The sequence below is a fragment of the Acomys minous genome, assembly GCF_964271855.1.
Source record: "Acomys minous genome assembly, chromosome: 3".
Classification (NCBI taxonomy): domain Eukaryota; kingdom Metazoa; phylum Chordata; class Mammalia; order Rodentia; family Muridae; genus Acomys; species Acomys minous.
Genome location: NC_140485.1, coordinates 49,019,915 through 49,046,050, shown reverse-complemented (window position 1 = coordinate 49,046,050; position 26,136 = coordinate 49,019,915).

Below are 26,136 nucleotides of genomic sequence, written 5' to 3'. Positions count from 1 at the left end.
CTCAACAGGCTATGAAAGGTCTTGGCTGGACAGTCTGAGAGAACTCTCTCTATATACCCATATTATAATTATCTTCTTGTGGATTACATTAGTATATCATCTTTTCTCTTAATACATTTTAGAAACTTTGCCCACAAGAAATAAATATCCATAAATTGTGCCAAATTTTGTTGCTCAGAAATGTTTACTCAAAATTATTTTCTTTTAGCAGAAAGAGGAGTAACAGATAAAAATTATTTTCTGATTAAGAATGGCATCTATACTTAGTTCCATAAATATTTTAATTTAACTTTTGAAATAATGCAGTGTTAATATACTAACAGAAGAAAAAACAAAATGAAAAACAAATATATGCAGTAGTCATTGTACACAAAATAAAATAGAAGATTTGGAAATTTGATAAACTTAGGTCTAACTTTTCTCTTTGTGCATGAAGATTTCCTGTTCTCTTGGTATTAATTTTTCTGCTGGTATATATTAATTAATTATATCTATGACTCACTATTGGAAAGAATAATATTTATATTTATTGGAAAATACGTATTTAGAACACTTTAAAAATCAAAATCTTAATATTTTAGTGTACAGGAAATTTTAAGTATTGTAAATATTGCTTTAATGATCACTGTTTATTTTTCTGAGACATGGTCTCACTATGTAGCTCTGGGTTTTTAAGAATCACCATGTAAAGCAGACTGATCTTGAACTCATAGCACTATACCTGACCTTGCATCTCAAGGCATACACAACCATAGCTGGCTACAAAGTACTAACATCTTAATTTTCTATTTTCTATTTCTATATCTATTAAAAAGCTCTAATGAGTTTTTAAGAGATTAGAAAACTAGTCAAACGTCCCTGAAGTAACTTTCTAAATGATGATTTCATGTATTTATTCCACAAATAGGCGGGGATTTCCATCCATTAAAGTGAAGGCAAAGAGCACGTCATTTGCCAAGTCACACTTCTTAAGCGCATTCATCTCATTCATTTCTTCACTGCGCAATTTAACAGTAGTTCCAAACACTTGCATACGTGGTACACCTTTCCACCATGCTTTTACCCACATCCTAAAATATTCTTTCTACTCTTGTCAGTTGCTTGCCTTTCCCCATTTCTTCTCATGTGATGTACAATTTCCCTGACTTTTGAATTTATGCAGTAGATGAAAGGGAGATGGTTTCACCTCATCTCCTATGCTCCTATAATTTTCTCCATATATCTTTCCCATGATCTGTCTGCATTATACTTAGAAAGGAAATATCTGGATTTAGGAACTGTAAACTTTCAGTATTTTTAAACTTTGACTCATTTAAGTCTCCTGCTAACTTCCTGAATCAGTTGTTATAAATGTTTTCAGTTTTCCAGATCCCTTACTTGAAAAGGAATGTAGTAGACCATCTCCCCTAAGCTTTTGGGTCTCAGATGTCATGTGTTTCTTATTTTAAGTTAACCTTTTCACTCATTTACTTTCAGGATTTTATTTAAAGCTTATTGCTTATAGACTGTACATGTTGAGTTTGGCTCACCCACAGGTAGTTTCCTCATCTCTCTTTTCTCTAATCTGCATTAAAAGAACAACATCAAAAGAAGAAATTACCGCTAGTATTGTGGTGAATAATGAGTCCATGTGTTTATTCCAGACATTTATCACAGAAACAGGAGAACCAGGAAAGGCCTAGCAAAGGAGAATTCTTACGTTATATTTCTGCAAAATGAGAATAGGAGAGACTGTGCGTTCATGACTGTATCATTCCTAAAAAGGAAATAATATGGACAAAGATGCAAACACCAGACCATAGTAAAAATGTATTGATATAGAAGTGAGCCTGCTGTCTAACTCTAACACATTTCCTTTGAATCACTCTGTCCTGATTAAAGAGCTGAGACTAGATGTATATTTAAACAAGATTAAGGTCATATGTTGCATATCTCTTAGCATCGCCATGACTAATGAACCAGTTTTAAAGATGTTAACATAGACTCATCAGTCTCCTGTTTAAAGATCTGAGCTGGAAAAACATGGATATTATACTCTGAAAATTTGTGATAGGCTAGGGAACATAGATTTGATGCAGAACTTTGCTGTTCTCTCTCTGTTTACAAAGATCTGCGTATTATTTTCAATATAATTTCCATTTAGAAGCAGAGCACCATTTATGTACTCCTGCTGTATATACCTACTAGACTTATAGACCTACAGAGATGCTGTCAAGATGGTGCCTTTTTTGGCTGCTCTCTGGGGATAATGAAAAGGACAATAGCCTGTGGCAAGAATAGAAGCAAATAGAAAGAAAGAAAGAAAGAAAGAAAGAAAGAAAGAAAGAAAGAAGAAAGAAAGCTCAGGCTTTCCTGTTTTCTCTGTACTCCTGAAGTGCAAACATATGAATATATAATGATACTTCACTAGAATAAGGAAATAGCCATGCATTATGAACTGGAATAGAAATGGATCCTAACACGATGTGAGATGAATTGTGTTTTTATATTTTTATAAAGTACTACGTGCATTTATGGAATTTCCATAAACTGTGTCAATTGAAACTTAATGGACTCTTTTCTCTTTGAAGCTCAGGTTGACCAGGTTTTCATGTCAGCAAAATGATACCAAGGCAAAACCTTTTATCAGGACTATACCAAACTATAAATCAGAGCACTGATGAGACAGATATCTATATTCTTCCTTTGAAAAAAATGTGAAATATAAATACATTGAATTGTACCACGGGCTTGAAAGGACCAAAATGATTCTCAGTGGCCGAAAGCTGATTCAAAATAAATGGAGGTAATTAACAGATTGGAGATCTGCAAGCAACTATAATTGGATTATCAATGGATAATTTGTTTCCATGGAAGTTTTGCTATCTGCACATTGGTAATATTTCATTCTTATCATTTTGTTTTCTAAAGAATGTCCTCAAAACTCAGTTAATCCCTCATATGATCTTTGTAATTAAGTTATTTTTAAGAGATGGGCATTGAATTTTTATCCTAATACAACATCCAAACCGTCATTTTAATTACAGATGACACTTTATTTCCGTTGCCTTTGTAATGGCTCTTTGAGAAGAATATTGTTTTCTAAGCCCAAATTTAATAACTTTGATATCTTTAAATATTGACCACTAATCTAGGTACTGATATGACTCAGAGCAATTAAACTTTTCACATTTCAAGTAGTCTTTCATCAAATTCCAACTTCTCATCCACTTTGAAATCAGAATTATGAACCATATTCGCATGTTACTTTTTGTTTTGCTCTCTGTAGTGCATGTTTAACACTGTACACTTGTTACTACTTCCACAGTCAAGAAAATGAGTGTAGAATATGTAAAATATGGTCCAAAAATTATGAAAGCCCCCTAAAATTCAATCAGCTATTACTGAAAATGAATTGTTAAGTATTATGTTCTTACATGACTAGTATAGATAAAAAAAAATTTACTAATGAGGCTCCAGAGCTCATAAGAGTAAAACAAAATATCTCCATCTGAGGACAGTTGGAGATGATGGAATAGAACTGGTACTGTCCCAGAAATACAAAGATATAGAATATAGAAAGAGTACAAGTTTGGACCAGCCTGCAAATATGCAGTAAGACTCTTTCTCAATTTCTTTGGTGGATCTTATATTTTAAATAGATCACAAAATCATACAGGACATAGATTAAAAGTGATGCTAGGAAAATGGGTAGAAACAATGGGGGTTAGAGGGAGGGAAAAGAGGTTAAATTTGACCAAAGGATGTGATATAGTTGTATGGGAAAATTCTTCTTTTTTCCCTTTTTAATAATTAAGCATTTTTTTAAATTTTACATATACATTTATATTATTAACATATATACAATAAACTACCTATAGCATGAAGAACCATGACGTAATGAGGAATTATATAAATGTTACATTCCTAATGTTTTCGCTATTTGCATTTGACAACCTTGAGGAAAAAAATCTTCATAAAATTTGTTGTTATGTACAAGAAATAGATACCAGGTGAAATTGAGAGCACACAAAAGAGAAGACATACACACACACACACACACACACACACACACACACACACACACACACCATGAAAGAGAGAGAGAGAGAGAGGAGAGAGAGACAGAGACAGAGATGAGAAAAATACAGAAGCAGAGACAGAGAAGCAGTGACAGAGAGACGCAGCTATACACTACACACAAAAATAATTTTTCACTTCATTATGAGCCATAATTCTTGGTATAAGGGTTATTTACTTATAATCTTTTACTGAGTCCTAGATAATAATGAGTTTTAAAAGAGTTAACATAGTAACACATTATAGAGGGTAATTTACACATCTTCATCTGGTTAGGACTAACTCCTAAATATTTTTAGTACATAGTTTTATTATCCAGTGAATGAAAATTTCTAATTAAAGCAGATCATTTAAATTGTCTTTGAAGAGTTTGGTCTTTTCTTATTAAATGTCAGTATCTTTAACAAAATTCATTGAATGATAATATAATACATGTATTTGAAACAGATTTATGGGTATTGACCAACATCAAATAATTTAGATTATCATCACTGTCTCTAGCATTTCTTTCAGGGTGAGAATATTTTTTATTCTTGCTGTAAGTTATGTCAGAAACTATTTAAGGTCAAGGTGCTAATTCTGAAAGTTCTGCATGTGTGAACAAAAATGTTTGATTTCTTTTTGGCAATGTGTGTGTGTGTGTGTGTGTGTGTGTGTGTGTGTGTGTGTGTGTGTGCATTCACATGGATATGTTGGTGAGTTTGCGGAGGCCAAAGGGTAAAATATGTGTCATTCTCCAGTACTATCAACGTGATGACTTCTTTGGTTTGATTCCGTAGAATCTCTCCATGTCTGAATCCCTGGCCAAGAACATACAAGTGAGGTGAACTTACCACACCAAGATTTTTGTCTCGGATCATTGATTCTGGAGGTCAATGTCAGGTCTTCTTGCCTGTAAAGCAATCAGACACTTTGCCAACTGTGAAATCTCTCTGGATCAGATGACATTTTTATTCCTGGAAGGAAGACTATTACTGATTGAAACTAATTTAGGCAGTTTTAAGGATGGGAACTTTGAAAACAAGCAGCTCTGGTTCTTTTCCAAAGCCAGAAAGGTCCTCGGTTATTTTCAGTCCAGAGTCTAGAAGAACCAGAAGTGTTTGGTCTGGTTCCTGGAAGGTGGGCATAGTGGCATGTGGTCATGGGCCTAATAGGTGAACTGAACATTATTCACTCCAATACCTCAGTCTAGTAAAACCTTCTAATTACTAAATGAGGGCCTTTACTGGTAGCATATTGTTGGGATCCACTATTGCTTTACAAGGTCTTTCCTCTTCCTTCCTTCTTTCCTTGCTTCCTTTCTTCCTTCCTTCCCTTCTTTTTGTACTCATCTATGGGCCTACACTAAACTTACTTCTAGAAACACACTCTTCCCATATATGCATGTATATGTATATCTTCCTTTCACCATTAGCTCATTCCATTAAACCTATCATCTGTTGTCTGTGACTGGGGGAAGTTTTCCCCATCCAGGCCAGCAGTTCAGGCCAAGCTGGACTCTTAGGACCACTCCATTAACCTCATCATTCTCTGCCTGCTCTGATAATCATCTTCAACTCTGAAAGAAGTTGAGTAACCAGACCAGTGACAGCAACTTGGGCCTCATGGGAAATGCTTCTCTCCTCCTACCTTCCTCTGTGTCTGATGCCCACTTGCATTTTTTGCCTCCTCTTCCTGCTGTCAAGACATGGCCAAGCCAGACTAGTCTTCCAAAACAAAGGCCTGGCTTGGGGCAGTAGGTTAACCCCTGCCCCAAAGCATCTGATCCCAGATTATTGATTTGGGATGCCACTTCAATAATCTTGGGATTCCAGCAAAAGCTAGGAAGATTGATACCACTGGGTGTCTGTGGGAATTTATCCAAATTACATCTTTCCAGGATTTTTAGGAACTGTGTTCTTTCCCCTCATTCACTTTCTGGAGCTCACTTCCTCTATGTCCTGACTACCCCTACTCCTACCATTTTCCTGCTGATCCAGCCAAGCCAGTTCCTTCCCTCCCTCTCATCCATACGTGTCTAGGCAGCAGCAGCAGTGGCATCAGTGCAATTTTAAAATGCCAGTTGCTGGCCTCGTACACCACATGACTGGTCACCAGGTTGATTTTTAAGTAAAGAGTGTAGAGCCATTGCTTCTTTGCCATCTTGACTAAGGGCAGTCATATGACCAGCAGCTGTCTTTGTTGTGAGTGGGTGGTAGCTTCTCTAACATCTTTATTGAGGGCCTGCCAACTTAGATTCAGTACATTCCTGAATGCCATATATAACTTCTGGTTTTAAGCTTTGGCTCGTTGGCTATATATGAAAATTCATGCTAAGAAATGATGCAGTTCTTTGATCACTTCCCCCTGGTGGGGTGTCTTACCAGGCCATAGTGTAGCATATATACATCATTTAAAAGGTATTTTTAATGTTTATTCTTAGTATAAGAACTGTTTCATTTAATTTTAGAAAAGTGATGATGTATACTGATTGATTATATATCTTTAGGAAAGACAACCGTGCCCGCTTTCCTGGAGGCATGCTGACACCAAGAATATCCAGAATAACTGTCATCAGTGAGGATTCACCAAGCAACTGATGGAAACAGATGAAGAGACCCAAATCCAAACATTAAGATGAACTTGCAGATTCCTCTGGAAGAGAGGGATGAAGGATTGGAGGAGCCAGAGGGCTCAAGGAAACCACAAGAAAACCTACAGAATCAACTAACCAGGGCCCATCGGGGCTCTTAGAGACTGAACTGCCAAATAGAAATCATATATGGGATGGAAGTAGTACCAATACACTTGTGTTACACCAATGCCTGTTGGTCTTCATGTGGGACTCCTAACACAGGTGAAGGAGCTGCCTCTGTCTCCATTGCCTGCTTTCTACCGACTGGGTTGCTTTGTCCAGGCTTAATAAGAGAAAATGTGCCTTGTCTTACTACAACTTGAAAAGCCAAGGCTGGTTGATGTCCATGGAGGCCTCTCTTTTTCTGAGGAGAAGAAGAGAAAGAAATAGATGTTGGGGAACAAGGGGGAGGTGAAGAGGGGAGAGAGGGGAAGCTGCAATTAAGGTGTAAATTAAATAGCTTAATTCAAATTGATAAGAAGAAGAAAGAAAGAAATGATGCAGCTAAATACAGGATCAAGCTTTCCTAGTCTCTTGTTTTACATTTTCAATGTTACCCCTAGGATGGGTAACTAAATGCAAGCACAGTTTGTTTAGCTCAGCTGTGCTTAATAGATTTGGGTCCTCAAATCTGTCCGATAATCTGCAGAATATGATGTTAAATGCTGAATAATAAAGCTTATTATGACAGCTTCTATCGTTGCCCCTACGGCCTCCAATATATGGGAACAATGGTAGATGACTTCACCTGGATTGTAACACTGAGCAAGACTGCCCCAACTCCCCCAACTCGCCCCCTGCTAAGGACTGCCTGAACTGTGGACAAATAGGACACCTCAAAGTGTTGGCTGCCCCATTTTCCCTAGTCAAAACAAGGTCTGTCAGAAAAGTTGGGGCTGGCAGCTAAAAACATCTGCTGCCCTAGGGCCCCTGCCCACACTGAAGACGTCGATACTACAGGAGCCTAGTGGGAAGTCTGTAAATGCGTAAACCTCGGCCATATTAATTGATACATAGGCTGCCTGCTTTATACTTCCTGTGGTAATTCATCTGTCTCAGGTCTCTGATGTGTCTGAAGATCGGTATAAAGGCAGCAACCAGAGCTTCTCCTGCCTTGTCATAATAATGGACAGCTTATATTGTGGGTTGAAGAATGTGTTTTGAGGTTGGTAAATACAAATTATGAAGGTTGGAGATGATACTAATATTCAAAATTTGTCTCTTTTTGGAAACTTAAAAAGATTTTTAAGTTTTGGAAACTTAAAAAGCTTTGGGGAATACACTTCTAACAGGATAAATGAACTTTAGATAAGTACAGTAACCTGTCTGGCTGAGAGTGGGATTTATCCTCTTTCCCTGCTCTTGAGACCCACCCACCTTTAATTACGAAGACCACGGGGTCCAGGGTTTCAAATGCATCCCCAGGGAAAAAAATTTCTCTCCCAAAACATAACTTTATCTTCATGCAGCATCCTGCCACGTGTTTCCTCAAGAACTGCATGCAAAACTCAGGTGCTCTAGCCTAAACCTGAAGATTGCTGTTCCTAAGCAAGCTAAGATTGCTCCTAAGATTGGGCTGGCAGTTTCTTAGCCACAGATGGTCTTACCAGTTCTAGACAGCATCTGCAACAGCTTGCTTTTCCCAGACTTGGTCAACATTCCAGCCTTTTGGCCTCCCCCAATATCAAGGACCCCGATGTCAGCAGAAAGTAGCTCAAAATGCTTTCTTTGCCCCTTATCCATTTATTATCAATGAAATGCTGAGATGTTAGGACCCTACCTGCTATAAGGCATGAATGGCAACCTTGCCTCCTCTCTGATGCCCTAGCCTAGGGGTGCGGCTTCCCCTCTCTAGGAGTCTCCTCACTTTAAAATCCAGGCATCTTGGTTTCCCCTTCTTCTCCTCAGTCCACCTTCTTCTTCTTCTTCTTCTTCTTCTTCTTCTTCTTCTTCTTCTTCTTCTTCTTCTTCTTCTTCTCTCTCTCTCTCTCTCTCTCTCTCTCTCTCTCTCTCTCCCCTCCCTTCCTCCCTTTCCTTCTTTCTCCTCCTTGCCTCCTTCCTCTCACCAATAACTCATTCTGTTAAACCTGTCAAATACCATTTGTCATGTTCAAATTAGGATACTCAGCATTTTCTTATTTAACTGTTAATTTCCTTTTATTAGTTAAACATTAAAAAGGTTCTCTAAGAAAAGTTCTGTTTTTGTAGTTTCAGATTTCTACTCGTGTCCGGATCCTTTGTTCAGATGGAGACCCTGAGAAGCATGGGACCTTATGAAGGAAAATCTGTACTGTTCATTTAGAGAGAAATCATTACCTTAGACTGTGAATATTTGGATATTGCTAATTGCTCCACATCTTCGGTTTGGATTTGCAAGAGCTTTGTTGTTGTTTGGAGCTAGAGAGACAGCTCTGTGGTAAAGAACACCTTTCGCCCTTTCAGAGCCTGGTTCCTGTTTCCATTACCCTTAGAATGTCTCAGAGACACCTGTTACTCCAGATCCAGGCAACCTAATGCCTTCTTCTGAATTCAGCTGGCACAAGGCATGCATGAGATATGCATACATATATGCAGTTACTCTCACAAACACATAAAATAAATTAAGTCTTAAAGAATATGTTAACATTATATGTGTTTTTTAAACTTAATTTTCTCCTTGTTTTCTCAATTTAAGTTAAATAGATTTGAAATAGCAGCTTTAAGTATGTTTTACCCCAGGTATTAGAATGCTAGATAGAACCAAGCATGAGGTTGCCCTACATACTAAGAAAATCTTTTGGATGTGGAGGAAGGGAAGTGCACCAGAAGGGACAGAATTCTTGGTCTTAAGGAACAAACAAAGCATCAGGTACTGCTTCTGTCATTTACTTCTCAGTAACAGCTATCCATGTTTTAAAGGTACCAAAATCAATTAAATACAGGATTGTGGGTAAGGTCACAAACTAGTCAGCAGAGAGTGTCTAAGACAAGTCAGAGGCTAGTGTCTTTTTTCCTGCTCATTGAGTAAGAGTACATGAATCTAAACCACAAAGTTAGATTTACTCTCTGGAAAGATCCTTAAGCAAAACAGAAAAACAAAAGAAAAAACTCAGAAACCTTTATATAGCCCTTATGATTTAATTTATCACAGCAAAGCTATTTATAGATATTGAAATATGTAATATGTTCTAGGTATACTGATAGATTATCTCACTCATATGCAAGAATTTTTTTTACTCATTTTTCACTGTAACACATTATTTCACATTTCATTTTTGCTATGTAGTATTAAATAGCATAAGAACCTTCCTTAATCATTTGCAAAAATACGTGAAATCAATGCCCAGAGCTAAATTTATTTGCTTTCACAAAGAGAATAATTTTATATACCAGATGTTAGTGTTTTTCCCTTAGGATCTGTTTTAATGACCCTCACTTTAGGTAAACTATGCCTTTTAACTGCAAACTATTGTAAGAATGCAGTCATCCAAGAGAGGCCAATAGGAAAATCCAGATTAAGGATGGTTTCATTAATTAAGAGTAGGTCTAAATTACTGCTATGGAAAGAAATACATTTTCTCATATAGTTTTCCTACTGGCATCAGGAAGCAGTAAAGTTGCTTTCTCAACTTATTGCCAGTTGTCTCAGTGGTGGTGGTGGGGGGAACGAAACAAGCAAATGCCTACCTGTTTCCATGGTTTCTAACAGCAAGTCTTTGTTAAGTATAATCCATATTGTTTTTGTCTCAAATAAATACATATTTTAGCATCCTTTTAGTTATTTCTTTGCTCATATCTGTTACTCTCATGAAAATTTCTTCTCTAATTCTTGTTAGGCATATGCCCAGTTACAAGACAGAGAAGCTCTTTTAACAAAGTCACTTTACTCATACTGCCATTTCCCCACCCCCACCCCCACCCCACTCCCGTGAGATCCCAGAGGATAATTGAAGATTCGGGTAGAAGGTAGCTGAGTCTTCTCTGCCAGGCAGAGCTTGCTATAGCTCTTGGATCATTCAGGGAATTTTGTGCTTAGAAAATTGTCAATGATGCTGCTGTTTCTTGGAGGTAGCTTTTATAAAATGAGCATAGTGAGAAATCTGAGGATATTATCAGATCCTGTAGCAGTTGAAGAGAACTTTAAAAATCTTGACAGAGAATAGCCACACGGAGGATAAAGTCAGGGATACTTTGTCCATTTGTTCCCAGGTAAACTGAAACTGGAAAGGGGTTGAGAGTAACACTTAAAGATTGGACAAGGCAGATTGTTTTATTCTGAGACACAACAGAAAGGCAGGGGGGAAATTACAGGAATGTGAGAAGGAGAGTATTTCCTCACCCTGGAGTCCCAAAAGAGATTAAAGAATTCCCTCACGAGGAAATTTAACTGCTGCCAATTGGCACATGTTATTTAGAGTAACCTGAGTCTCTGCTTGCATGGCATGTTCACTGAGATCCTTTCTGCACATCTTCCTTCCTTTTATATGAGAACTGAATTTTGTCTCTACACTCCCTTGCTAAGTTATAGTCACAATTATGACATGGCCTACTGGGATCCATGCTCTGGCTGATTCTCTTTATTTTATTTTTTCTTTCCTTTACAGTATCTTGCATCTGTTTTGAGCAGTTATTTATGTATTTATTTTTATTGAATATCATTTAATTTCATAATTATCTTACACGAAGTGTTGCGGTGACCTTCCTTACTTTGTCTGAAGGTGTGTCTCTGTGTTTTCAATTCTTGACCATAGTACCAGCAGAAAGCTTAGTGCCAGGTATTGTCTTTTCTATGGCCCATCACTATCCTTATATTTGTAAAAATTTGTCTCTCCATACTTTCTCAGGTTCTTGAAGGTCAGACAGGCCTTTATGCCTAGAGGCAATTTAATAGATATATCAGGTGCTGTCTGCTGCTGATTCATTGTAATAAAGAGCTGACAGCCAATAGCTGGGGCAGGAAGAACAAGAGCCTACCTTCCAGGAAAAGTGACACATGCTGAGGCAAGATATCAAGGTAGAATTATAGATGAGAAAAAGGGTACAAACACTGGGCTTGTGTGGAGCGGGGAGGTAAAGAGCTATGCACATGACTTGGTCACATTCCAGGAAATTTGATTGTTAGAAATAGGTGGGGAACTAAGCCAGTGAAATGCCAACAGCTTTAAAGTATATTAGAAATTCCTTACTTATACCTCAGATGGATCCAGGAAAGTCCCACAATAGTGAAACACACTAGCATCTTACACAGTTTTCATTTTATTAGAGTTAATTTTTCCTGTGTTTCCTTAGATACAAAATCAACTACAAAAATTTATTTCTAAGTATGTGCTGTAGATATGTTTGTTACCCTATTGAAAAATATTTTTGTCTAGAAAACAGAAGTTCCAACTATTGTTAACACTCAATAATGGTTGGAGGTGACATCAAAATCAGTAAAGATCTGCAAACAGGAGGAACTATGCTGGATTCCCTGAAAGATGAGTATAATACCATGATCTCTTAGCCTCAGTGTTGAGGAGACAGCACATAGGCTCCCTGAAGCTTCTTGGACAACTAAGTTTCTGTATTCAGCAAGCTCCAGATCAGTGAGAGACCCTTTCTAAAAACCAAGCAAACTAACTAACAAAGGCAGGAGGTCCCTCTCCTGAAGAAGAGTCAAGGTTATTTTCATGCACCTATACACACACACACACACACACACACACACACACACACACACACACACACACACACAAACCTTAATAAATGTTTTGGAGTTATAGGTATATATGAGGTTCAGTTAACTGAAATATACTAGTACTAAGTGCAGATTCATTCCTGAAAAAAATGTTTTGATGGGTAAAGAGGTCCTTTAAGAGATGTCCAAATGTGCATTTACTATAAAGAAGAAAGCTGATCTCAGCCATCCGAACACATACATTCAGTTATAATAGTTTAGATTCCAGAAGGCAATGAGATGATTCAAGTTGTTCTACTTTATATACACTATTAGGATAGATATATTCAAAGCCATGAAGCTTAAACATATGACTTAGGGCTATCAAATATAGTATTGTTCAGAATTATTTTCCTAACATCATGGAATTTGCACTATTCCAATATCCTCTATGACCAAGCACTTCCATCACACAGGTAATATGAATCTTTTCAATATATGTTTAATAAAGCAGTGGAATTTCTATTTTTCTGGGACTTTATATTTAGCTATTACTGGAAGATAAATGGAAATTAAGTATAAAATATGTGTTGGATACACAGACAGACAGACAACATTCATCAATCTAAAGAAAATTGGCCTTTTCATCTTATAAACCTGCTGATTGGTGATTTGAAGGAAACTGTAAGAATGAGTTGAATCATTTATACATTTAGAAAAAGAATAAATTTATAATGTTGGCCATGCTTTATTTAAAGAACAAAGATGATGCCAAGGGGAAGCCATCTATTTTTTTTTTCCTTCTTCATGATATCACTGACTATTTTTCTAAACAAACTTCAGAGTGGTCTAGTCACACAGTCATATAGGCAACCAAACTTACTTTTTATTCTCTCTCTCTCTCTCTCTCTCTCTCTCTCTCTCTCTCTCTCTCTCTCTCTCTCTCTCTCTCTCTCTCCCCTTTATCTGATCTGATGTTTGGTCTACTCAAGCGGCATAGAAATGAGCCATATATCAGCTGGTTTACACATACATTCTGAGTGCTACTTCTAAGGGAGAACACTTTTCTTCAAATAAAGGATCTGTGGCCATCCTGGACATAGAATTATGATTTAATGCTCACCCTCAAAAAATCAGGAAAAATATAGAACTTCAGTTGCATAGTGTTTGAAGAGACAGGCTGCGACCACCCACTGGGATTTTATAGGTTATGTCCTTAATTTCTTTGTGGCCCTGCAACTCCTGACCTTGTCGAGGGTGTTCAGCCCCATTCAGCAATAACGTGATGGAAGTTGTTTGCAAAAGTGTGACATCGTTCTCATCGTGTCATAATTCCTATATCTCCCTTGTGGGGAATCAACTCTTCAGCTTACACATCATTGGGTGACAAAACCAATGCAAACCAGAACAGACATTGGACAGTTACCCAAGGTTCAGCACAGTCTAGGACCGTACACATAGTCTTGCAAATGGCCCTGAAATCTAGTGATAAGGGAATTTGATAGACACATATTTCTGTAAGAGAAAAATAAACAAATTCATTATACTTTTCTCTGACACTATGTGATGTTATTTGTGCAGGAAAAAAAAAAAGATAAGGTGATGGGAATATAGGCAGGGGGTATTGGAAACACTTAATAACTAGGTGAGTACTAAGAATAACATTTTTTTTTTGTCTGTGAAACCCCTCTGGTGTTGTCAAGACATTTTGTATTTGAGGTTTGAGAGAGATAGGTCTTCTCTCTTTAAGGGCTTAGGAGGATGAAAAAAAATGTCTCAGTATCTAAAGAAAACAGAATATTCAATCTTATCAACAGGTTGACAGAATCATTTTGTGTTCTTATACTATTTATTTTTAAAATGTGGAAAAATAATGTCTTAAATGTCAAAAATCATCAAGTGTAGGTTTCTACAGTCCTTTTATGTGTCTACTTTCTTTCAAATTTAACTCATGAAAAAGCTATATTAATTTACATCTCTCTGATATACAAGTGTATATCATTTGCTATAGATCTGGGTAGATTTATTTATGAAGAATGGCATTTTTCATTGTAATGAAATGCCCTTAGACATTCATCTACAGAAGGATGTGTATCACTTCCTCTTTCCCACACAGCCAGAGATAATTATATGTCACTTTTCAGTCTTTTCATACCACACATGTTTAACTTATATATCTTAAATGATAAATTTTTAGTAAATGATACAATTCAAAAATCTCACAAAGAAATAATTTAAGGTGATAAAATCAAATTAACTATTGATAAAGAAATGGATAAGGTGTTATAATCTGGGAAAGTGGTTAGTAACTATTGTTCTTATAGAGGACATCAATTTGGTTTCTAGTACCTAATAGAAGAAATTCTCAAGTGCCTTAATTCCAACTTCAGCTTAGTGATACATCTAGCCTCTGATGGGAGCCTGTATTCACTTTCATATACCCACCTCCTTCCCTAATACAAACTATAAAATGAAATAATTATTTAAACATATTTTAAAATATATTACAATTTGTTCAAAGGAGAATACCAGTACCAGGCATGTTTTAAATGAGAATTTTTTAAAAACTCATTAGTTTTTTGCTTCTTTGTGAATTTTTTCTTCAAAGGGTATTATAGACTTTACAAAGTCAAACTGTCTCTAAAATCTTGGACTACTATTAATGTGTATTCATTGAATAAAATGATGAATTTCACCATGAAATTTTCACACGTGCATTATGTTACACTCATATTAAATAATCAGATATAGTCAATCTGGATTTATAAGAAATGGTGGAAAGTCATTTGAACCTGTGACATACAATTTTTCTGTATTTACTTAGAATTATTTTGCAATGAATTAATTAATCTATATCCAAAGGAGTCTTATATCACATGTGAAGAATTCAATGTCAATGAACACTAGAATTGGGTAATCAACCACATGTTTATTAAAAAGCATTAGGGCTTTTCTACTAAAGGTACACAGAAGTCACTTACACTCATTCTAAATTTTCTTTATCCTTATGGCTTTGCCTGGACTTGTGTTTTTTTTTAAATTAATATGACCTTAAATACTATCCAGACCAGGTGAAAATGTACAATTTTAGGAATGTCTTTATGTAGTTCTAGACCATTTATACTGGTACAGAGGGCCCAGGTCTTAGTGTAGCCTGTTGTAAGATCTTGGAGGTGATGAGGTTGGGAAATCATGTGTTACCTGAGGAAGTTTCAATCAATTTCACTGATCTTCTTGAGTATTAATGAGTCCTTTAGTGTGTCTTCTCTTCAGGGTATCTCCTCTGCATGTTCCTATCCAAGTTGTGCTTCCTTCTATTCCTGTAGTTTCTCCTTTAATCCAAACCCACGGTCCATTCCTGTGAGTCAACACTCTTTGTGCTCACACTTGGTACTACTAGAGCAAGAGACTTCATAGTTTTGTAAATGTTGTGTTTATTTCAATGCTGGCTCCTTCCTGATTATTGTCTGAGTAGCTATACATCTTGTTAGGTGTAGGCTACAAAATCAGTGCCTTGAATTATGTCTCCTCACTATGACGAATTACATAATAGCTGCAGATGGCTAGTTATTGGCTACGCGGAAGCTTCAGAAGAGTGGTTCTTGTGTTTTAGAAAGCAGCTGTAACTTCCATGACAGTGCTTCCAGCAGTTCTTTAGCACATTTTTAGTTAATGACCTCCTAATACTTGCAGCATTTCTTGCTTCGTAAGTAGATCCTTTGGACACCAGAGAATGTATGATTAGCTTTGACTAACTTAGGCCAAAATCTACTTCCATTTCTTTGGCACTCAGAGACTGTGTGCCCACAGGAAAAGATGTTAAATTTCCTGATCTAGTTCTCTCATTCTTTAAGTCAAAATGATATTATAATTAAGCATTGCTATGAATAGGATAGAACACAATGAATATATGTGTTTCAAGACCTGTACAAAAACTTTTCTCTTTCAGCTCCTTTCTCATATTAAGTTAAAACAAAAATATAAGAAATCTTTAAACTAGGTTGAGTAAAATTTTAGGCCTGTAATTCGCTATAATTGTCACAAAAGTGACTTAATGATTTCTTTTTAAAAGCTTAGCACCTATTATCTTTTAAGACTAATATCTAAGACAATGTTTAATTTGAAAAGTTAAATGTGTATTTTAAGGTTAATGTAGTTTCTGAAATCTACACCTTGCTGCCTAATTGCTCAAAATGTCCCACTTATGAAACAGGTTCCGTTTACATCTATTAGAAGAGCAACTATCATTGTATCCATAAAACATTTCCATTAAGTATTCAAATTATGCTTCTTTAAAGATCTATGTTTATCTTCACTTATGTGTATGTAAAGGTCTGCGATATGCATACAATTAACAGAGAAGATTAGAAGAAGGCATCGGATCCCCTAGAAATTGAGGTACAGATGGTTATGAGTAACCTGACATTGGTTTTAGAAACCAAGCTAGAGCTGTCTAGAAGAGTAGATTTGCTTGTAACTGCTGAATAATCTTTCTACACCTATACTGTATCTACAAAGTACTGAGGATTGAACCTAAACCGTTAGAAATGCTAAGCAAGTGGGACTTCATGCTTATGACCCATATTTTTTTTTGAAAATTTCAATCATTCAATTTAGAAAATAGTTACCAATTGTATTTTTATTAAAAAACAGAAAAGAAATCTCATTTAGAGAGAACCTGATAATGTTGAGAGAGCTGGTCTCAGACTTTCATATTTGTACATGAAAATAGGAACCAAAAATCATCTCTAAAATTATATGATTTTTTTTGTCAAGCCAAAGGTCTCCTGTGTTTTATACTGACACTTTGGGCTTGTTGGAGGCCTTTCAGTTAAATCCTAAGTGATATTAGCATGATACATACAGTTGTTAACATAGAAGAAAACATATTTTTAAAATGATTTCAATCTTTTTGTTTGTTGAATTTATATTAAATTCTATAACTATACAATTTTTTCTTAAAATTTTCACTTTGGGGGTATGAAAAGTATTTTGAACAAGTAAAATTAATTGACCATGTATATGGCAATTTTTAATGAACAGTTTATCACCATAATGTTTCCTAAGTACTAACTACTATCTAAATGCAAAACTGATGTTAACCAAAATAAATTCATATGTTTTAAAATCCCCACTGTGGTATTAAATAGTTTAATACCTTCATGGAGATTTTAAGAAATGTGAGGATATGATAAATAATAATTCTATAGAAAGGGCTGAAATATCCCTGCAATCCATTCATATGGAGAAAAAAAGCAGTAGAATTGATTTCAAATTTCTCTGATCTGATTCTAATCCTCCAGAAGTTAGAGTCCAGAATCCAACAACCTGTGACTTGAGAAGTTCAGTGCATTGAAACTTTTAGTAAAGCCACTAAAATGACAGCTTGATTGAGACCTCTCTCAACCAATATCATGGATGACTTTAATTTATGGTCCAGAGAAAGACCAAAACTTGCTTCCTTATTGTTAGCATAAGTTTAACAATTAAGGGGTCAATGGGAAGGTCACGCTCTTCAGATTCATTTCCTTTTTTTTGAGAGCCCTGATTGTAGGACAATTTTTCCCTTTAGAAGATATCTGCCTAATAAAGTCTTGTATAATACAGAAAGAACAGCATCTGATTTTCTGAGTTCATTGTATCATATCCGCTAGAAATCTGAAATTACCAAACCTAATTTCAGAAAAAGGATATTCTTTTATAAAGATAGAAGCACACTCTACACATATGTAGACATAAAGGACAGGCCCCATGACAAGCATTGTCCTTGTCCTTGGATCAGGAAGTCATGTGACCCTACACTGAAAACTGCTGACAAGCATTGTCCTTGTCCTTGGATCAGGAAGTCATGTGATCCTACACTGAAAACTGCACTTTTATCAGTCTTCTCCTTTGCCTCCACGCCAATGTTTTCACTTGCAGAGCTTTTTGTTTGGTTGTTTTTAAAACATCATTGACTCCAATTAGGCCAGATACTTGGAAGCATTCTAATATTCTTCTTAGTGTTCTGAGGTTAAGCAATAACATATTAAGGCTACTGATTTCTTATAAATTCTTAACTTTCTTTAAAGCTTCCCATGACTCTTTAACCTGGATTATCTGTGGGAATCCCTAATTATTTGGATATGTCTTGCGCCTTACCCTATGCCACGGGGATTAATTGTGTTTCAAATCCATCTTCAGGCTTGTTGCCACAGCGACGCTCAAGATCTGATCATCCCTTTCAAATTAACTGGCCTACTGCACCATACAACAACCCCACACACACCATAGGCTATGAACTGCATATGCGGTAAGACACGCAGGTTTTTGTTTTTTTTTAAAGAGTTTGGATCACTTTGCTTAATATTATACTTTCCAGGTCTATCCATTTTCATGCATATTTTGTCTTGCATTCATCTGATGATGGACATTTATATTAGTTCTTGTTGGTTTGTTTTAGTTTGTTTTGGTTTCTCTGATAACTAGAAAAGTTCAACACACTAAAAATGGTTACTGGAGATTTGTATACATACACACTATCTTGAAAACGGTTTATTGAAAAATTGTGTGATTTTTATTTATCTTATCTGTCACTACAATCAGGTGATCCCACCAGTGTATGTTATTTAACTAACCTAAGTAAATGATTTTTAGGTCATCATCTCCAGAAGTTTACATATTGATTCTCCTGCAATGGATATATTATTTCAACCAGCTTGGTTTATCTGTGATGGGATGTCCTTTGCTGGAGCTGAATGTTTCCTGGATCAAAAATTGAAGCCATTTGAGAAAAGTTTGAATGGTGGCTCACAAAGCGAATTGCATATGTGGAGTGACCTGAGATGTATGAACTTACTAGGGAGGTATGACCAAATGTCTGTTCATCTCAGATAGGGCATTGATGACAGATAAAAGGAACAGTTATTTTCATGTCTAGCTCGGTGAACTGATGAGTTTTATGATGTAACTTACTGAAGCATGGATATCTCAGAGCCGTTTTTGCTCATGTCAGCATAAGTGATGACTGAACAAAACTACGTCACTGGACTTCCCTACTATTGCAGACAACTTGTCTCAAATCTCCTGTTGCACAGAAATATTTGGCTAACCTGTATGTCTTGTAATTTTCATAATATTCCCATGTACCTTCAACTACCCTCCTTACTTCAAGAAGGAGTGCTTCAGTTTGTAGGAAACATATACACAGAAGATACAGATTCTAATTATTCTGATATAAATGGCCTGTGAAATTCTAATCCCAAATGTCCCAAGATGCTACACATTCCATAAGGGCATAGGACTCTGAGTAGTAAAGAATTTGTATATCTTAATTCCATGTGTATTAGGAAGATTGAGTTATTGTACACTATGTAGTGTACATACATTTTCCTTTTCAGTTTTAATCCGATTCATAGTCGCTTTTTTTTTTCACTGACTTTGGGAAGTTAATTTCTGCAGTTTTAGCTTTCCTATATGCTGGATAAAGTTTCCAAGCTCATAAAAATGTTTGAATATTAATAGAGATTATATATCCATAATGATTCACATAGTCTTTGAAGCTATCCATAAATGTGACTTCTACATAATAAAAATTCAATATTTTATTACCATATGTGGTAAAGCATGGACAAACAGCTGTGAAGATCATTAGCCTCAAATAAATTTCATGCTCAAACATAAAAATGCAAAAATATAATCAGATCTAATTTAAAAATTCTATTAGCAATGATATAAAATTGCTGGTTAATATGATAAAGATAGTATATTTATATGTCATATTAGTGAAAATTGAGTTAATGAAATTGACTTGATGTTATATTTCTTTTTACATCTATTAAGAGAAGAAATTTTAATATAAAATTAATCCCCCTAAAAACAAAATATTTAGTTCTAGATTCCTTATTAAATTAAAATGTCACATAAGCAAGAAACTAAAACTTAAATGTTAGTTTGAGAAAAATACAGATTTAGTCAGACAGGACTTTGCTTAATAAAACGTGTCCTTATGCATAAATCTGAATTATACATAGATTATAGATGCTAAATTACTTAAGTAAAACAAGCTTACATGTGAATATTTAACTAGTAAACTCTGGCTACTTTGCCTTATTTATCAAGTTGAAGCAAATAACTAACAAAAAGATGAGAATACAAGTACAATTTTGTTTTTCCAATCAACAAAATTAATACTTTTGATTACAAAGAGCTTGAGTGTCAATCATTTGAACTATTTGGTATTTTGAACACTTAGAGCAAAGTAGCCACTGTCTGCTTACAGATAAAAATGCCACTAAGCCCTCTAACTGCCTTGGAGTTTAGATTAAAAAGACATAAATCAATGCTAAGGTAACTGAAAATGATTATATTCCACTCTCAAATGAAACATGGTGTGTAATAAATTGTCTAAATGATACAATTGAATGATAAATTCGTAAAACATTTTTATAGTATAAATGATATAAATAATTGTGATGAATGATCTTTACATATGTCTGAGATGTTATTACATAAGATAACTTATTTTATAAATCTACATATAATACATATGCATACATATACATTTACTTTACACACACTATATATTATATATAATATATATGTGTGTGTGTGTGTGTGTGTCTGTGTGTGTGTGTCTGTGTGTGTCTGTGTGTGCTAACCTCTGATATTATACCTGTACCAGTGTATTTAGTAAAAGCAATAGAATTCATAAGGATATTTTGGTCTTTACCACTTTCATTTCCTTTAATTTTGCTCTTAGAAAATATTAAGACACACTGAGGACAACCGGATATTTCTGGGTTTTGATCTGTTTTTCTCTGTTGTAGCTTTATCCAACAGTGCAAGCACAGGAAGATGTTTAAAGACAAATGTAAGAATATTGATTGGTCTCGGGGCATAGATAAAAATAGTAGTAGTTCCTGTGCACATGTGTTTGTGTGTGTGTGTGTGTGTATGTATGTATGTATGTATGTATGTGTGTGTGTGTGTGTGTGTGTGTGATCAAACAGATCTAAAAGACTACTTAATGTTATAGGAGACCAAAGAAACTGGATTTATTATTATGCCCAGACTAAATTTTTATTCATATTTGTAAGTTATTCTTCTCTTACAATCAATTTACTTTCCTTGTATTATTTATTTATTGTGCATGACAAATATTTTTAGAAATAGAGAGCTGATAAAAATAAGAGTTTAACGTTACATAATTTCTTTTGATACTGCAGTGAGATTTTACCCACTGTGGGATTTTACCCATTTTGTCATATTAGAGATTAAGAGAGGCAGGTCATCATGCCATCTAGTTGGCAGAGGCCTTGAATCCTGCGTGATGTCTGAAGATGCACAGGGAAGACTCCCCAGCCAGATAGTATGCAACAGTCACAAAACGCAGTTGTCTTGAGAAGCAATAGCTTCCTTGTTTTTCTATTAGTGCAAGTTATACATATTCCATGCCTACATTTTTGTCATTACTCCCTACAAAACCAAGTTACTCAACTACATCTTTTCCGTTATATAATTTTTCTTTATAAGGTTAATTTGCTTGTTATAAATAAGGCAAATTGGGAGAATAAGTTAGATATTTGTTTTGGTTTGGTTTTGTGCCCTACTTTCTTGGTTTATTAAATTTTTACCTTGGTTTATAACTCTTTTATAATTTCACACACTACTTTACTTACAGCATTTATGTTCTGGCCATCATAAATACCTCCATCTGTGCTTGACTCCTTATCAGATTAAAGACTTCCTCTTCCTCTTCCTCCTCCTGCTCTTTTTCATCTTCTTTATCACTGTCATCACATATTTCATATATGTACACATGCAAATACACATATAAAACCTGTTGAGTACATTTGGTATTGGTCATATGTATACATATTTAGGAATGATTAGATAATTAATGTGGTTTTTTTTTTTTTTAATCTCTGGTGAAAACTGATTTGCCCTTCCTCAGCAACTGCTAATTGCCTGTAGTTCTTAATCTAGGATGGTGGCCATCAACATCATTGTGCTAACTGGTGTCGCCATTATTCAGTTCTTTGGCAAATGACCATAATGTTGATATTTTACAGGTGTAGCTACCCTGTCACGTGTAGAAAACACTATCTCTTAACACAGATCCAAGTTGCCTCACTCTTACAAACCTTTCTCACTTTCCAGTGATGTTCAGAAGCCTTTGAGGTAAGGGTTGAGAACACCATGTTCTATTGTTGTCTGCAATTTGACCAGTTATGGGTTTCTAAAACAGTTTCTATCTGGATATTCTCAAGAATTATCTCAAGAAGTTGTTTACACTTGATGTTTTCCAGAAATCTTATGTGACCCCATCCACTGACTCAAAATGTTTGAGTGATAATTCTGGTTTTGAGTTTCCCACAAGTAAATAGTACTATATGCGTGACAACTTCAAAGGTATAATGCAAAATATTTAAGTAATTAGTGTAGAACAATTAGAGCAGACCCTAGAATTGGGTAAATGCTAAACAAGTACAGTAAATTTTAGGAAACAAACTGAAAAACCAAACAAGCAGTAGCACAAAATCTGGTCCTCATCACAATCCTGTTCAAATAATATTTTTATTCCAATTAAAAAGTGCCAGTGAGTTCTATTATTTTAGATGCTCACAGGTGAAGGAAACAGCTTAGTTTATAAGATAATAGTGAGCTTTGAGTGTATAAGTGAATGATTTTCTGGAGCTCATTATAGCTGAAAATAAAGGAAAATTCTTCTCAGATTATAGTAGTAAAATTATAATATTTTTCATATTCTTATTGAACTCACTTTGGATGATGCTATTGTAGATGGTTTCCATTCTTATACCTTTTACGATATTTTACAGAGTTATCACATGTCACTCACAAATATATTTTATAAAACATATATATTTTCATTAAAATAAAAATGATGCTATTTGTTACAAAGGTCACCATTTATTCAAGAAATGATATTTTGTTAGGTGGTGGGAAACAAAGTAAAGTAAGAAAAGCTGATGTCTGAAGCACATAGGCTGTAGTTTATAAGGGAGACAAATACAGATATATTGCTGTGCAGACTGCTAACAGTTCCCTGGACACAGAGCTGGAGTGCTGTTTCTAAAACATATAATTTGTGAACTATAAAGATGACAATTTGTATAACATAAAAGAAACATAATACAGAAATGAAACTCCTAATGTATATCTGCTTATTACAGTATGGTCAGCAATACTGGACAGAGATTCCTGAGATGTGATAACAGATTCACCTGAGTGTATATGTTTTACTTTTTACAATTATATGTTGAAAGTTTCAAAGATTAGAGTGTAGTATTTTTTGGTGACAGAAAGAAATGTGAAAACACACATATTCCATATAACACAACATAGCAATTTATGGCAAAAAAAAAAAAAAGGAAAAGCTGTAGTATTCTTGTGTTACAAAAACACCAAGAAGAGACTTGATACTCTATGAGTATATACAGGGGGAGGAAGTCCCCCTCAGTCACAGTCATACGGGAGGGGAGTAAGGGGAAAATGGGAGGGAGGGAGGAATAGGAGGGTACAAGGGATGGGATAACCATTGAGATTTAATATGAATAAATTAATAAAATATATTGAAAGAAAACAAGTGTGCTTCAATTACGTACACCTGACCTTAAAAAATGGTATGGACAAAATAGCATTTTTTCAAGATACAGCAGTTATGACTTTAAAATACTTAAATTTCTTCTATTGATGGACACTTAGGCTGTTTCCATGTTCTGGCTATTATGAATAAGGCTGCTATGAACATGGTTGAGCAAATTTTCTTGTTGTGTGCTGGAGCATCTTCTGGATATATTCCAAGGAGTGGAATAGCTGGGTCTTGAGGAAGCCCTATTCCCATTTTTCTGAGATAGCACCAGATAGATTTCCAAAGTGGCTGTACTAGTTCGCATTCGCACCAGCAATGAAGGAGTGTTCCTTTTTCTCCACATCCTCACCAGCATGTGGTTTCGCTTGAATTTTTGATCTTAGCCATTCTGATGGGTGTAAAATGGAATCTCAGAGTTGTTTTGATTTGCATTTCCCTGATGACTAAGGAGGTTGAGCATTTCTTTAAGTGTTTCTCAGCCATTTGGTATTCCTCTGTTGAGAATTCTCTGTGGTGTTTAATTTCTTGAGTTCTTTATATATTTTGGATATTAGACCTCAGAACATTCTCCACAGTAGAGTGGAGAGTTGGCTATGACTTTCTCACGTACTCTGGTGCCCCATATTTGACCATTTTCCCTGGAGGGGGAGACCTGGTGGCACTCAGAGGAAGGACAGCAGGTTACCAAGAAGAGACTTGATACCCTATGAGCACATACAGGGGGAGGAAGTCCCCCTCAGGAACTGTCATAGGGGAGGGGAATAAGGGGAAAATGAGAGGGAGGGAGGAATGGGAGGAGACAAGGGATGGGATAACCATTGAGATGTAACAAGAACAAATTAATAAAATAATATATATCTTGAAAAAAAATAAAATAAAATACTTAAATTTGACTAAATTTACTAATGACCCTTAAGAAAGCACTGAACATTGACTATGGCTCTGAACGTTAGTGAGGTATAGAGGGATAAAATTATACCAATGGTGACCCATGAGTGTGTTACAGAGATGAGATATCTCTCATGAGACAAAAATTAAGAATAAAAGTTAAAAGGTGGCTAGCTTCCCTAACTAATTAAAGCTTAATATTTTCTAATTATGTTGGTGGAACAGCATGGCTGCAAAAAGCACTTAGTAGCTCTAATGCAGTACCTTAATGAGTCTTTCACTTGACCCCATGCTATATCCGTCTTTCCTCCTGGCCATGTACAATCTAGCATTGCCAAAAGGCAAGGAGCTCATTTTGTTTGACAAGGTAGAAGAAAGTGGCTACTTGGGGAAAAACGAAATTACAAAGATTCAATTTACCTCTAGTGTTATTACCATTAATTCTGTACCATTCTTTGCTAGATACTTGCAATAATATAAAGATCAGTGAGACTGTTCTTTCTTATACACACTGTTTAATGGGTAAACTAGTTTGTTCATTGCTATGACAGATGCTTGACAAACAAGTCTTAGAGGAGTGAAGCTTTGCTTTGGTTCTGGCTTTCAGGAATGAAACACAATGGTTAGCTGGCTTCTTTTATTTCCAGACCTTTGATGAAACAGACCATTATGGTATAAGAATGTGGAGAGTAAAAGTGTTAGAAAGATAATGAGGGAGGAGGAGAAAAAGGATGAGCAAGAGCAGTAGGAAAAGGTGATTGAGCATCTCCTATATCATGACAGTACAACCATCAAACAAAAACACTATTGACTTCAAAAACAGAATCACTAATAGTTGGGGTAAATATTTTAAATCCCACAACACATATTATTTTGAACTGACAGACATATTTGTGAGGCAGGAACAATTGAGGATTTGCTTCCCCTGTCTTGGCAGAGTTAGGCCATGACTCTGCCTGTATCCAAGCTTGCCCTTTTCTTAGGCAGAATTTTGTCTGTGGTAGAAACAAGGACGTTTTACCCAGTGGCTCGTTTGGCACATTTGAAGCCATCTCCATAAAGGAGGTTCTTTGATGCTCATCATCTTCTTTGAGGTAGGCTGAGCGTTGCCAGGAGTTAACCTGTCTCATGGTCAATGAAATTTTAAAGTAGTAAAAACATTTTAAAATGCCATATTGTGCATGTCTTTGGGGTTTTTTTTTAAGACTTTGTCTTTCTATAGAGTCATAACTATCTGCTGTACCTAAGATGTATATTCTCTCTGTCATCTTTTCATTTGGAAAGCTACTAACCTGCACTCCCAGCATACTCAGATAATCAGGTTTACTCCTTCTCAAATTTCTGGGG